This window comes from Sciurus carolinensis, chromosome 1 (assembly GCF_902686445.1).
Source record: "Sciurus carolinensis chromosome 1, mSciCar1.2, whole genome shotgun sequence".
Taxonomy (NCBI): Eukaryota; Metazoa; Chordata; class Mammalia; order Rodentia; family Sciuridae; genus Sciurus; species Sciurus carolinensis.
In genome coordinates, this window is record NC_062213.1 from 166495858 (window position 1) to 166508515 (window position 12658).

At 41.9% G+C, this 12658-nt stretch overlaps 1 protein-coding gene across 5 annotated transcripts in view; it reads left to right on the forward strand.

Moving 5' to 3' along the window:
• Yipf1 (Yip1 domain family member 1) overlaps positions 1–7806 on the forward strand; it is a 33070-nt gene extending 25264 nt beyond the window's left edge. For 3 of the 5 annotated variants that reach the window (XR_007109855.1, XR_007109860.1, XR_007109857.1), the window contains 2 exons: positions 7179–7222; positions 7651–7806. The gene's annotated coding sequence lies outside the window, so the exon portion shown is untranslated. The remainder of the gene's footprint in view (positions 1–7178; positions 7223–7650) is intronic. The other 2 variants (XM_047561631.1, XM_047561623.1) reach the window with 2 other exon arrangements.
• Positions 7807–12658: the final 4852 nt, after the last annotated feature.

Consider the following 12658-nt stretch of genomic DNA (forward strand, 5'->3'; position numbering starts at 1 on the left):
TGTCGATGGCTGTCTTAGTGGGTCAGAGTGCAGGGAAGAGACTTCAGGGCTTGTTCCTTGCCTCCCTGTTTGACTTCCTCTGTGACCATGCTGAATTTGTGTGTGTGTGTGTGTGTGTTTGTGTTCGTGTGTGTGTGTGTATGTGTGTGTGTGTGTGTGTGTAGTGCTAGGGCCCAAGCCTAGGCTTTGTGCACACTAGGCCAGCACTCTACCACTGAGCCACGTCCCTAGCTCCAACTTTTTGCCATTGCTGGAACATATCGTGTCTTTGTGCTTGGAAGTCCAGTTGTCTGAAATGTTTCTTCCCTTCCAATAGCTGTCACTCACCTTGTGATCCCATTACACTTTGTACTATACATATATCACTCTATTACAGTGCTTGACATGCTAATTGTCTGTCTGTGTGTGTCCATCTGCCTGTCCATTAATTTGGTGATTTAGTCTTTCATTTGTCCTTTGTGTATTAGTGTCTCCCCAGTTAGGATCAGCTCTGTGAGAACAAAGGATAGGTTTCTTACTGGTATACAGTGGATGCTCAGTGGCATTTGTGGCATGAATGAATGAGCCACACTCTGCACATGATCTCACTGTGGACCCAGAACCTGTACTGTTTTGTAATCACTTGCAGCCCAAGGTGCTGTCTCTACTATAGCAATGGGGTATGTGCAGAGATCAGGGACTTTATTGTCAAATAGAATTAAATTAAATCCTGTTGGTACCATGTACTTACAGTGTGCCTTGGGAAAGGAGCTTACTCTTTTTGAGCCTCAGCTAACTTATCTATAAAACAAGGATGGTACAACCTATGTTGTAAGGTTGTAGTAAAGATTAGAAACTAGAAGTGGCATTTATAAAAACTTCTGGCACATAATTAAGGTGCTCAGTAATAAAATCAAAACTACCTCCCTGCTGAAAGCGGGCAAGTAATTTGTACTGAAATTTGGTGGATTCCCCCTGACTTTGTTTTGACCCTTGATTTACTTTTTGGAAAATAAACAGAGATTTTCCCTCTTAGTTGAAGACTTCAGGTTGCAGGCTCTGCAGATTGACAAGATATGGCTGGTCAAAGGTGCCTCCAGTGACTTAATTGCCTCCCTGGCTGATGGAATGACAAGGGAACTGTTGTAAAATGTCACAGGCCATTATCTTCCCTTCTTCCTGTCTTCTCATGGGCATGTGATGTTAAAATCAAAAAAGGTCAGAGCCCTGGGAAGTAGTATGGGCTTCCATAATCATTTTACAGTAAGGAAGCCTGAGCAAGAAAGCACAGTGCCTTGCCCAAAACCACTGAGTTTGGTGGCAAGCTAACATGCATATGTCATATTTCATGACATAGAAGATTTCCAGATCACTCTTTCATTGGTTGTTCTTAACAATCCTGTTCACCCCATAGTATAGATGAAGAGGTGGACTGGAATTTGATTACTAAAATCACCTGCTGCTTGGAGGCAGAGCTGGTACTTGAACCTAGGTGTCAGGGAGCCCGTTTTTGAGTTCTACTCTTATTTTTACCATCCAAATTGACAGACTGCACTGCTGGCATTTGGCTTTTTTTGAAGCTTTCCTTTGATGATCCAGAGACGGCTGTAGTTCAGAATTCCCCACACATCTTTGACTGAATGTCCCCTCCCTGAGTTTGAGTCTTATACTGCTTATCTGTTGCTGACCTAGTCTCACCACAAATTCACCTTTTCACAGAATCTGGGCATAGCTTAGCTTGCTCCTCTCCTTCAGGTTCTCTTACAAGGCTGCAATCAACTGTGGTCCAGGATTAGGGTCTCATCAGAAAGCTAGACTGGGCAAAGATCTTCCCATCTCACATGATGTCAGGATTCAATTCCTCGTAGCTAGTTAGGATGAGAGCCATTTTCCTGACAGTCTGCTGGAAGCCATCCTTGGTTCCTTTCCATGAGGGCCTCTTCATTTGATGACTACTTCATCAGAGTCATAAAGGGAGGGTCAACAGAGAATCTCTTAGCAAGGCAGAAGTAGTCTTACATAATGTAAATGTGGAAGTAACAGTTGTCACTTTGCTGTATTCTATTAACTAGAAGCAAGTCACAGGTCTTGCCTACATTCAAGAGGAGGAGATTACACAAGGGCACAAATACCTGGAGACAGGGATCATTGAGGCCATTTTTGAATCTGTTGCAATCACAAACCAGTGATATGTGTATATTTGAATTATTTGCACATACTGTCATCTGTCTGCATACTAACTATTAAAGTTTAATTCCTTTTTTTTTAAAATAAACTATAAATAGAAGTTCTACTATTTTCCTTTCACTATCTCAGTGGATTGGTTGTGGAGCCACTACCTTAGGATGAGCAGATGGCAACTTATTTGCATTAGAGTTTATTGTCTGTACACTAATTTAGCTCATCCTGCAGATGGCCTCCATTGACTGTTGGCATAGAAGGCCTAGGACAGGCTGGGTCCCTTCCTCAGACTGTAGTCCATGGCAGAAAGAATGGAGTCATACGTGTTTGACTCTTGGTCTCTGTGGTGCCTGGACTCGTGCCAGCTGGCACAGATGGTGCAGGCGCTGGGTTCTTGTGGGGAGTGTGGATGAGCCTTTGGTAGATGAAGGCACAAGTCAGGCTGAGTCCTTTACCTGAGGTGCCTGGCTTGCTGTGCTTGTTGTGAGCCACCATTTACTCCCTCGCTCACACAGTGGCCCCTGTGAGCCATGCCTGGGGGACCTTGAAAGTCAGATACAGTCTCTGCCTCAAGGAGCCTCAATTTGATAGAGAGAACAGTCTAACAGGTAATGCTATGTTGTGCAGGAAGTGCCTTAGGCAGGTTGTCCACTGAGCACTGTGGGAGACACAGTGACTCAGATGGCTTCCCAGGAGGCTCTTGTTTGAACTACGTCCTGAAGGTTGGGTAGAAGCAATTAGTTTCTTGTTGTTCTAAAAATAGTTATCAGCTTCCCATGGCTTTTGGGAACATGAAGATATAGGTTAATCAGTGAGATCTGATGATACCACGTGGGCCCACATCTCTAAGAATAAGAAAATTCGAACCCAGTTAGACAGGGACAGAGATGAGAACATGGTAGCAACACTTGCCTGGGCCCTTTCCTTGGCCTAGAATATCCAACATCAGCCCTATCAATGGATTTCTTGACCTGCTCCTGAGCTGGGGCTTCAGTTCCTTCTTTGCAGTTTGTTTTAAAGGCTCTAGACCAAGAACCCCAATGCTGTAACCCTTTAGAGAGAGCAGTGTCTGAGAAGAGCCTGGCCTTGTGGGGGGGGGGGGACTTGGAGATTTCACACCCTGGTTTACACCGATTTGACACCTCTGGGCTTTGCTCAGATCTGTAAACTTGGGTGTTGGCACCTCTATTTGGGTGTCAAGTCTCCAAATGAGATAGTGATGAACAGCTTCTTTGCAGCTTCCCTGGCAGAAGCATCAATCGCTTTGCCAATAAGAGCAACTGTCCAGAGCCCTGAGCACTGCAGATTTATGAGCTGGCTGTGCCTTCTACAGTAATCTCTGGACTCCCAGCTTTCACTGAAAAAGAATGGCTTCTAATCTCAATGATAACCTTCCCCACGTAAATCTGTGCACTGGAAGGCTTAGCCTGGAACGTGTTCCTGGGAGAGCATTAAACCCCCCCCCCCACTTACCTTGGAACCTGAGGATTCTAGGGGAGTCTCTAATTACTTGTAAGCAGGGAAGCTACCCTACATAAATCATTGAGATAGTATAAAGAATGTCTGGTGTCAGGCCTTTCTTTTTCATTAACTTATAACCTGAGGGCCAGTGCCATTTCTTCTCTAAGCCAAGACCCTGGTAAAAACCCAGAAACTACCTGGGAAGCTCTGCTTTGGCTTGAGGGATAGTGTTCATGAAGGATGTCATCCAAAGCAGGGCTGCCTTCCCATGCATGGTGACCAGTGTGTCTGTCCAGAGGAATGGCCAGCAGATAATAGTACTGTGGAGTGATAAGGGATTTAATATTAGATAAACAAAGGACTTCTGGAGAGTTCTTTGTAATTAAAACCCTTCTGATTTGATACATAGGGTTTGTATGCAATTATCCTTTCACTCATGTTGAGAGTGTTAATTTTGTAAGGTATAAACCATCTTATTGGTTTATGCATATCAGTTTTTAAATTCTGAAATCAGCTTTAACTCAGTGTTGTAATCCCCTTTAGCCCTGTATCCAAACTGCATGATTTCATACCATTGCTGACACTATTATCTATGCTTTCCAAATCACCAGTTCTAAAATGCTCTTGTCCAAATAATCTGTTTTTGGTCCCTGGGATATTTCTTTCTTAATTTCCTTCTTAGTTTCCTTTGAGGTAGATTGGGGGAACCTGGGATGGCAAATACAGCACAATAACTTTTACTTTTTTTAACTTGGTAGAATATTTGAAGATAGGCAAAAGTAGAATGAATAGTAAATACAAATTTACCATTCATTTTGTACTAATTATTTCAACAATTGCCAACTGAGAGCCAATCTTTATCCCTACACTCACTACTCCTCATCTCTTTTCTCTGTATTTTTTAAATATATTTTTAGTTGTCAATGGATCTTTTGTTTTATTTATTTTTTACATGTGGTGCTGAGTATTGAACCCAGGGCTTCACACATGCCAGGCAGGTGCTCTACCACTGAGCCATAACTCCAGCCCCTCTGTATTGTTTTGAAGCAAATCTAAGATATCCTTTTATTTCACCCATACATGTTTAAATTCAATGTCTACAAAACAGAGACTCCTTTAAAAACATAACCACCCTGGATGGTGGCACACGCCTGTCATCCCAGCCACTTTGGATCTTTGGAGGCTGAGGCAGAAGGATTGCAGGCTTCAGCAACTTAGGGAGACTGTTTGAAAAAAAATAAGGGGTTGGGGTGCTGGGGACATAGCTCAGTGGTAGAGCATCCTGGTTCAATTTCAGTACAGTGGGGGAGAAGGGAAAGTAACAACCACAGTAGCATAACACATCTAAAAACATAACTTGAATATCAAGTATGTTTCAGTGTTTGATTTTCAAATTATAACTACCATCACTTTTTTCGGCTTGTTTAATTCAGATCCAGATAAGGTCCACTCATTGCAACTAGTTGATGTCTCCAAATTATAAACCCTACCCCATCGCCCTGTTATTTTTGTCCATTTATTTGTTGAAGAATCATTTATCCTATTGTTTCTTTCTATATGGATTTTGCTGATTGTATCTCCACGATTTCTTTAACATGTTGCTCTGTTCTTTGAATTAGTAATTGACTCTAAGGGATTGATCAGATTCACGGGAATTTTTTCTGTGGGGGGCAAGACTACTTGATGTTTGCTGCTGTGTAGTTCAGTTCCCAAACTCAATGTCTAATGATCTCTCTTTGATTTTAGTGACCTTCAACGAGCAATGCCCAGATCTGTTAATCCATTATTTTTGTTCTATCTTTCTTGTCTATTAATTAGAAAAAAATCCCTTGCATCTACTGTTCAGTTATCCAATAGTATAGTTTGTATGAGAAAGGCAAGATAAATGATTCTTTTCCTTTGTTTACCTCCTTTCAAAATAGTAGTTGGTTTGCAAACACTCTTCAGCAATGACCCATTAGCGGTAACCCATTGCAAGTATTATCCTTATTGATGCTCAGAATTTCCCATTTGGCCACCAGGAGCCTCTTCAGATTGGCTCCTGGGTCATCTTGACATGGCCTGGGAGTCTCTGATAGCTGTTTTACTATCAGATATAACAAATGTCTCTGGCTTATTTTGAACAATTCCTGGTCCGGATCAAGCCTTTTCTTTAAGAAGTCCTGGTTCCTTTCATTGGGAATACGCATTTCAGGATCACAGCCTGAATGCTCATTGCAGTGGCTGGGCATTGTTGTCAGGCCTGTTCAGTGTTCAAAAACAGGAAATAATGTTTGTCTGCTTGTTTGTTATTAGCTTTTTAAAACAGATACATTCTGAGTTCATACTGATGCTTTAGATTTCTATTTAATATTACAGAGTTTTTTATTGAATTCTTTTATATTTTTTTCTCCTTTCTCCCTTACTAAGATCTCACTTCTCAATGATGCCACTAATGATAGAATTGGAATATCACATAAGTACTTACTTGTTTTATCCACCATATGCTCACAACAATCTAATAATAGTATCAACACTACCACTAATTATTGGAAATATTACTTTAAAATCTTCTAAGAATTTTCTTTCTTAAGTTCTAGAATGCCCTTCCTTGCCTTGTCTACTTGGCAATTTCAGAAGGATCCACTTCAGATACCCTGTCCTCAGGGGTGTGTGTGTGTGTGTGTGTTTTCCTTCTTCAGGTAATATCACTTCCTTCACTCTTCACTTGCTTTTTTTTTTGGTACCCAGGGCCGCTTAACCACTGAGCCACATCCCCAGCCTTTTTAAAATATTTTATTTAGAAGCAGGGTTGCTGAGTTGTTTGGGGCCTCACTAAGTTGCTGATGCTGGCTTTGAACTCATGATCCTCCTCCGGAGCTGCTGGGAGTACAGGCATGCCACAGTGCCCGCTCTGTGCTCTTTTACAGCTCTTTGTATGTTCTTCTGTTGTGGTAATTTTCTTATTTGCTGTAACTTCCTAACTGTAACTTCCTGAGGACAGAACTTTATTTACCAGTGTGGCCCTGCACCCAGCAAGCACACACAGCAAGCTTGATTTTGAACAGATGATAATTGATATGCATATAATGTGGTACCCAAAACTTTCCTGGCCAAGTTACTAGGGAAGTCTTTATTTGTTCATTCACTGGATCTGATCTATGCTAGGTACCAAGGCTACTGGGATGAACAATGAAGATGGATCTTCACCCTCCCAGATTCTACATCTCAATTGTACATCTTATGCATTGTAGACTAGAAGGCCGCTCTAAATTAGAGATAGGAATATGGAAACTTCTCATTGGAATAGCCCAGATCAAGCAGTGATGACATTGGTCAGGTTTGGGTACAGGGCTGGGGCAAGGAAAGGAGCAAAGAATGCTCATGCCATAGTGCAAGACCCTAAGCAACTCAGCAAGACCCTGTCTCAAAATAAAGTATAAAAAGGACTGGGAATGTGGCTCAGTGGTTAAGCACTCCTGGGTTCCATCCTTAGTACCCCACTCCAAAAAAATTAATAAACCTGACCATGCCTTCCCTCCTTAAAATCTTTTTTTTTTCTTTTGCTTTGTTTTAAGTAAGAAAATGCAAACTCCTTGAATTGCCATGATCTGCCCCTAAGGTACGTCCTGCCTCATATCCTTGTGTTTAACCTTGTGTTTAAATGATCACAAACAGCTTTCCAGTTCCCAAATCTTATCAAGTCCTTCCACACCCATTTTACCACCCCTTCTCTAGTTCCTAACACAGTGCTGCCTTGGAGAAGAGAGAAAGAAGGCAGATGCAGGTAGTTTGAGGATCTGGGTAGGAGAAGGTCACTGGATTCTCAAATATAGAAAAACTTTTTTTAAAAATGTGATCTCCCCTCCAGTGGTAAGCTCAACTTTGAGCACAGACATCAGGGCTCGTGGCTCAAGATTTTGGGAGCTGGTGGCAGCAGATAGTTTCTGGTGTTGAAGTTTTACCTTTAAACATTAAATATCCTTTTCTACAATTTGCCTTTCTGTGAGAGAGAAGCTTTATCTTGAAAGTTACTTCTTTGTTTTTCAGTTCTTTTATGTTCTTGGGAGCGTGGTTCTTCTGGACATGGCCTCCGTGGCAGGAAGGCAGAGTGGCCAAAGCCAGCAGGAAACCGATAGATGGTGCCTCACTGAAGCCTCATCACCTGTTTAATAAAAAAAAAAAAAAAAAATGTTGCTCTCGGGGTGTAGCTCCAAGGCAGAAGGCTTGCCTGGCATGCGTGGGGCTCTGGGTTTGATCCCCAGCACCATTAAAAAAAAATCCTACAAAAATTAAGTGTTGTTGAGCACCTGTCTTTAAGCCCTTCTTTTCCACCAATCAATCACTGCTGTGACTGTGTACTGATTGGCAATGAAGTGGGAGGGGATAGGTTAGGCACGCTCAGATGCCTTCCCATTCGCCTCCCACAGTCCGATGATGCGCTTCACTGGAGGCTACCCCTAATACCTGAGATACATCTTTCCTAACTCTGTAATCCTTTCTCTGAGTTATGTACAACTACCTGGGTGATTCTACTTGCTCCAAATGCTTGCCCTGCTAAAGTAGCCAAACAGTATGATTTGGGGTTGGAGTTAATTAGGAACTTGAAAAATTGTCTTGGTAACTTGATACTGGGCAACTGAACCTAATGGTTACAAAATAAATACCTCACACAGTGTCTGTGTCTGCATGTCATGACTTTGACCTCAAGTTTTTCTTTGAGGTTTTATCTTCAGCATGTTGGAGGCTGCTGGGAATCTGATTTAATGTACTAGTTGTTATGGTGCTTAAAATGGACGGCTGAAATTTTCCTCCTATAGGTATGTAACATTGGATCTAAAGAATATGTTTATTTGCAACCCATTTTCACACATGAGCTTTAGAAAATTCTCTTAGAGTACTTTGAGTGCTTCAAGGTGGCAAGACTTCCTGATTGGAATGAATTAAAGGGAGAAACCAGTGAACAAGCCATGGCTTAACCAAATTAGTAGTTTTATTTTCCTCATGTAAACAAGTTTTGAGATAGTCTGTTACTGTAGCTATTCCATGATGCCATCAGGTGTTCCAGTGACATCTAATTTTTTGTTTTTCTTTTGCTCAGCAGTCTTTACTAGACTGTCATCACCTGATCCCAAGATGCCTGTAATAGCTCCAGCAAAGTGTAGGTAGTGCACAGGCTGGCTCCAACAGAAATCCTGTGTGTGATCTTTCAAGCTTAGCAAAGGCTTTACCTGATAGGCCTTGTGGGGATGGCTGCCTTCCCACATCAGATTAGGTGCAAAGCCAATGCTTTGCTTAGTTCATGTTCTTGTGTGTATCTGCATTTCTAGCTCAGGCTCCTCCATTTGGAGGCCTCTTTATAAAAGTGAAAGAGAAGACTCAGCAGCGTGGGAGGCTGAGGCAGGAGGATGGAGAGTTCAAAGTCAGCCTCAGCAATTTAGTGATGCCCTAAGCAACTCAGTGAAACCCCGTCTCTAAATAAAATATAAAAAAGGACTGGGATGTGGTTCAGTGGTAAAGCACCCCTGGGTTCAATCCCCAGTACCAGAAAACAAAAACAAAAAAACAAAAACGAAGAACCCTAGTTGTGACCTCTCAGGTGCCACTGTTGAGACTAACTTATTGAGGGTGTGTGGCGGGTGGGTTGCTGAAGATGCTTTTCTTCACTTTCAGTGTTCAGTACTTTTCTGTCCCTAGCCTTTCCCTCTCTCCCTCTCCCTAGCTCCTGGGTCTGTAAAGTGGCAGAGGCCTTTTGTTTAGGGATCACTTGTCAGTGAGACAATTCCCATGTGTGCACGAATCCACTTGACCCTGGCCTGGCATTGTTCCATGGGGAAAGATGGACCATCTAAGAAGCTGGTGCTTTCTCCACTTGAGTTTCTTGCTTGTACCATTGCAGTAAGGGTTTAAAGTCTTCACTGTTATTTCATTTTCATTTATCTTTCTTAATCAACTACTTTCCTCTAACACCTAGCAGTTTTCTCTGGCTTAGCTCGGCTCTTGACAGGCAGCAAGAAAGGAAAAGACAAAAGTAGGCTAGTTGACTTGGCCTGCCTTCTAATGAGCTTCTGCCAAACCCCACCCAGTGTCTTCTGCTTGTATCTTATTGGTAGCTGTGTGTCACATGGTTTCCCCTAACTGAGAGGGAGACTGGCAAAATGCTTTTTAGCTGGGCACACTGCCACCCTACATGAACTGTTAGTAGGGAAAGAAAGGAGAATAGATTTTAGATAGGTAACAATGTCAGCTTGGATATCCTACTTTTAGAAAAACTAATGGATGATGGTTTATTATCAGTTTGAAATCATTGGTTGGCACTGTATAAAGAACTGAGAGCACCCTTGTGAAGGCTGTAACAGGAGGATCACAAGTTCAAGGCCAGCCTGGGCAACTTGGTGAGACTGTTTCACAATAAAATTTTTAAAAGGGCTGGGGATGTGTCTCAGTGGTTAAGGGCTTGCCTAGCATGCATGAGGCTCTGGGTTTGATCTCCAGCGCTGGAGGGGGTGGGGGAGAATTGAGAGAAAAAAATTTGTGGAAGATGGCAGTGGCACCAGTGTAGTTTTTGTAACTCCCCGAATTTGCTCATGAAAACAGAGCAACCAGGATAACTGTGGACATCGACAACAAATATTGGTGACAAGATATCCCCACAAATCCCAGAATTCAAGTGGATGGAATGACTAGCAGCTCTAAGATTTGTGTGGTGTCAGCATTTCTGAGGGAAGAAACAGAAACAACAAGGTGACTGAGAAATTTGAGAATAAGGGAACCCCAAAATAGCCAAGAGGTGCTCCCTGGAAAGCACAGTGGAGGGCTAGGAGAAGAACTGCAGAAACTGGGGTTTTGTATAACTCAGTTGGCAGCCCAGGTCCTGGGAACTCTCCAAACTGACCACAGGTGCTTTTCAGAACACCAGAGAAGATACTGCAGGAAACAAAATACAAATAGGCTGCAGGAGGATATTTGGGGCAAACGGCAGAGAAGTTCAGATGAGTGTGGGGGAGGGGAAAGAGGCAAGGGATCGCCTTGAGCATGAAGCATGTTGTGAAAACAGAAAAGGAGGCTATACAGCCTGGAGTTCAGAAAAGCTATGCTGACTCACTTCTCTCTCCTAATTGTGCCGGAAAATTTATTTCATGTAAAAAAGAGCTACAGAGAGGACTGCAGTCCAATGTGATAATGAAATTATTACAAGAAAAATGAGGACAAGGAGGGGAATAACATCCCTGATGGGGATGGACACATTCCATACCGGCATGCCCACAAAACCAGGTCAGCTATAACTCAGTGTTTCAAAATGAGCTAGAGAAAATAGAAGATAGTACAGGACATGAAAGAAAATCAGAATTGTAAAGCAGGGACTGGGGATGTAGCTCAGTGGTAGAGCGCTTACCATGCACGAGACTCTGGTTTAATCCCTGGGTTTAAATAACACACACACACAGTGTAAAGCAGAGATTAGGTAGCATATCTCAGGAAAGAATCGGAAAGCGAAGGGAAACATTTCACCTATGGAACTAGATGGAGCTAGAAGGGACATCACAGTGAATGTGCACAACTGATAATGCTGTAAGGGAATAAAAAGTGGAAAGAGTTAAAAAAATTATAGAATGAATAGAGAGAAGTCAAAACACCCAAGAGAAAGTGACAAATGTAAAAGACAGGCAAAGAAGACACAAAGGTATATTACAGATGTCCTTGAAGAAGAAGAAAAAATTAGCAAAGTGATGGAGGAGAATAAATACAAAAACCTGTAATTAAAAATCTTTTCCTGAAAAAAAAAATTAAATAACTTGAGACTACATGTAGATAGGCCACACTGCATACCTGGGGAACACAACACAGAAAATCAATGCTGAGAGACAGATGCTAGTAAAATTAGAGAAAAAATATTTGGAACATCTGCTTTAAAAGACAAAACCACTTGTAAAGAAAACCAGATTATCATCAGACTTTTTTAAAAAATATATTTTAGTTGTCAGTGGATCTATTATTTTATTTATTTGTTTGTTTGTCTATATGTGGTGCTGAGGATTGAATGCAGGACCTCACACATGCCAGGCAAGCGCTCTGCCACTGAGCCACAACTCCAGCCCCACCACCCAGCTTTTTGACAACAGTGTTTTATGTCAGAAGACTATAGTAACATGTTTAAGATACCCAAAGAAAGAAAATGTGAGCCAGGAGTGGTGGAGCATGCCTGCGATCCCAGCAACTTGGGAGGCTGAGGCAGGAGGATTGAAAGTTTGAGGCCAGCCTCAGCAACTTAGACTGTGTCTCAAAATAAAAAAAAAAATAAAAAGGACTGGGGATGTAACTCTGTGGCAATGCTCCCCTGGATTGAATCCCCAGTACCAAGGGAAAAAAGAAAAGAAAAATGTTAGCTAAGAATTTTACATCCAGCCAAACTAACTTTCAGGTGTAAAAGCCACAGACAAAATGTTATCAATATGGGAAGAACACAGGGAATATCCCCAGGAGAACTTTCTAAGGCATCTTCTAGGAACATTCTTCAGAATGACTAGCCAGACCTAACAGGTGGTGAGCACTAAATCTGTACTTACTCACAGAACTAAGAACAAATAATGGGTATGAATTCCTGCTTCATTTTCTCAACTTGATTTCCTCTGTGAAAGATTTATATATATACATATACATCATACACACACACACACACACACACACATGTAAAACTGTTCTTCTACTAATCAATCTTAGAAGGCAAGTGTGACAATTCAAATTATATGACTTACAAGGTCCAGTATGTAGTAAATGGAGCTAGGACTTGAATCCAGAACTATTCAGTATCAGTTTTCTCTTTCTCTACTGTGCTATAGAATGCAGGATATAGCCAATGAGTGGCAAAAGTATAGGATTTTTAGAAGGAGAGATTAAACAAGAAAAACCTCATGGAAGACAGAATTTGAAAATGCAGAGAGTTCACCTTAAGCAGAGGCACAAAGGAAGAAAACCCACATGGAGGGTGGGGAGGTCTGTAGCAGATCAGTTATTGTTTCTTAGCCCTAGACGTCCTGCTTTCATTCATCTTCCATGA